Genomic DNA, 3,236 nt, shown 5'->3' on the forward strand with positions numbered 1-3,236 from the left:
CATTTATACTCAAGCAGTGAGTCCTCTATAAAAGAAGAAGCTATGGCAGTAACTACTGATCCTAACCCTCAAGAACAGATGGTTGAACTTAATCAGCAATTACTCATGATGACAAAATAGTTAGCAGAATTTAAAGAGATGCTCCAAGAAACTAAAATTGCTAACAAGAATATGGAAGCGCAATTAAATCAGACAAGACAGCAACTATCTAAACAGATAACAGAAGAATGCCAAGTTGTTAAATTAAGGAGTGGGAAAACATTGAATGTGTCAACTCAAAGCAGCAGAAAGCTAAGAAAGGAACAACTGACAGAGGATAACCAAACCACTATCCAAAATCCCTCTGAGGACAGTAAGAGCCCAGAGAGGAATACTTCTGGCGTTCACATGCCAGAAAGGGGGGAAAAGTTGGCGTTAAACGCCCATTCCCTGCCCAGTTCTGGCGTTCAAACGCCAGAAAGGGAGGAAAAGTTGGCGTTAAACGCCCATTCCTCACCCAATCCTGGCGTTCAAACGCCAATGAGGAGTCAGACACCTGAGAGTGCTGATAGTAACCCCTCTAAGAAGGCTTATCCAACCACTTCAGTAGGAAATAAACCTGCAGCAACTAAGGTTGAAGAGTATAAAGCCAAGATGCCTTATCCTCAGAAACTAGCCAGTAAAGAATTTCATAAAAATAGTCGCGTTGTAGATATAGTCTCTAAACCGACAGAAATCCCTTCATACAAACATTTTGGTTGTCACAAGTAACAAACCCCTTTTGAGGCACTTGAGCAAATACCTTCTTATGCTAAGTTCATGAAAGAGATCTTAAGTCATAAGAAGGATTGGAGAGAAACTGAAAAAGTATTTCTCACTGAAGAATGTAGTGCAGTCATTCTGAAGAGCTTACCAGAGAAGCTTCAAAATCCAGAAAGCTTTATGATACCATGCACATTAGAAGGTGCTTGTACCAAGAGAGCCCTATGTGACCTTGGAGCAAGTATCAATCTAATACCTGCATCCACTATCAGAAAGCTTGGGTTGACTGAAGAAGTGAAACCAACCTGGATATGCCTCCAACTTGCTGATGGCTCCATTAAATACCCATCAGGCATAATTGAGGACATGATTATCAAGGTTGGGCCATTCGCCGTTCCAACTGACTTTGTAGTACTGGAAATGGAGGAGCACAAGAGTGCAACTCTCATCCTAGGAAGACCCTTCCTAGCAACTGGACGAACTCTCATTGACGTCCAAAAAGGGGAATTAACCCTGAGAGTCAATGAGGATGAGTTCAAGTTGAATGTTGTCAAAGCTATGCAGCATCCAGACACATCAAATGATTGCATGAGCACTGATATTTTGACTCTTTGGTAGAGGAGGTCAATATGACTGAAAGTCTCGAATCAGAGCTAGAGGACATCTTTAAAGATGTTCAGCCTGATCTGGAGGAACTAAAGGAAATAAAAGAAATTCTGAAAATTCCTCAGGAAGAGGATAAGCCTCCTAAATCCGAGCTTAAGCCACTACCACCAACCCTGAAATATGCATTTCTGGGAGAAAGTGACACTTTTCCAGTAATCATAAGCTCTACTTTAAATCCACAGGAAGAGGAAGCACTAATTCAAGTGCTAAGGACACACAAGACAGCTCTTGGGTGGTCCATAAGTGATCTTAAGGGCATTAGCCCAGCAAGATACAGGGTGGCGTATGTGTATTGACTACAGAAGGCTCAATACAGCCACCAGAAAGGATCATTTTCCTTTACCATTTATAGACCAGATGCTAGAGAGACTAGCAGGTCATGAATACTACTGCTTTTTGGATGGCTATTCAGGTTACAACCAAATTGCAGTAGATCCTCAGGACCAAGAGAAAACAGCATTCACATGTCTTTCTGGAGTATTTGCCTACAGAAGGATGCCTTTTGGTCTGTGTAATGCACCTGCAACCTTTCAGAGGTGCATGCTCTCTATTTTCTCAGATATTGTAGAGAAATTTCTGGAAGTCTTCATGGATGACTTTTCAGTATTTGGAGACTCATTTAGCTCCTGCCTTCACCATCTAGCACTTGTTTTGAAAAGATGCCAAGAGACTAACCTGGTCTTAAACTGGGAAAAATGTCACTTTATGGTGACTAGAGGAATTGTCCTTGGGCACAAAATTTCGAACAAAGGAATAGAAGTGGATCAAGCTAAGGTGGAGGTAATTGAAAAATTACCACCACCTGCCAATGTTAAGGCAATCAGAAGCTTTCTGGGGCATGCAGGATTCTACAGAAGGTTTATAAAGGATTTTTCAAAAAAATTGCCAAACCTCTGAGTAATCTGCTAGCTGCTGACACGCCATTTATCTTTGATAAGGAGTGTCTGCAGGCGTTTGAGACTCTGAAAGCTAAGCTGGTCACAACACCAGTCATCTCTGCACCAGACTTGACATTACCATTCGAACTAATGTGTGATGCCAGTGACCATACCATAGGTGCAGTGTTGGGACAGAGACATAACAAGCTTCTGCACGTCATTTATTATACTAGCCGTGTTTTAAATGATGCACAGAAGAATTACACAACCACAGAAAAAGAGTTACTTGCAGTGGTTTATGCCATTGACAAGTTTAGATCCTATCTAGTAGGATTAAAAGTGATTGTGTACACTGACCATGCTTCTCTTAAATATCTACTCACAAAGCAGGATTCAAAACCCAGGCTCATAAGATGGGTGTTTCTTCTGCAAGAGTTTGATATAGAAATAAGAGACAGAAAAGGGACAGAAAATCAAGTAGCTGATCACCTGTCCCGGATAGAACCAGTAGCAAGAGCGCCCCACCCTCCTACTGAGATCTCTGAAACCTTTCCGGATGAGCAACTCTTCGCCATTCAGGAAGTACCATGGTTTGCAGACAGGAAAGGGAGGAAGCATGAAAAGCTTCTCTCAAAACAGAGTCAAACAGAGCCCCCACAGTCAATCTCTAAGTTTGGTGTTGGGAGGCCACAACCAAATTCTAAGTTTAGTGTTGAACCCCCACAGTCAAACTCTAAGTTTGGTGTTGGGAGGTTCCAACATTGCTCTGAGTATCCGTGAGGCTCCAAGAGAGCCCACTGTCAAGCTACTGACATTAAAGAAGCGTTTGTTGGGAGGCAACCCAATGTTATATTTATCTATTTTACATTGTTATTTTATGTTTTCTGTAGGTTGATGATCATGTGAAGTCACAAAATCAATTGAAAAAGCAATAACAGAATAAAAAACAGA

The sequence above is a fragment of the Arachis duranensis genome, chromosome 2 (genome assembly GCF_000817695.3).
Source record: "Arachis duranensis cultivar V14167 chromosome 2, aradu.V14167.gnm2.J7QH, whole genome shotgun sequence".
Taxonomy (NCBI): domain Eukaryota; kingdom Viridiplantae; phylum Streptophyta; class Magnoliopsida; order Fabales; family Fabaceae; genus Arachis; species Arachis duranensis.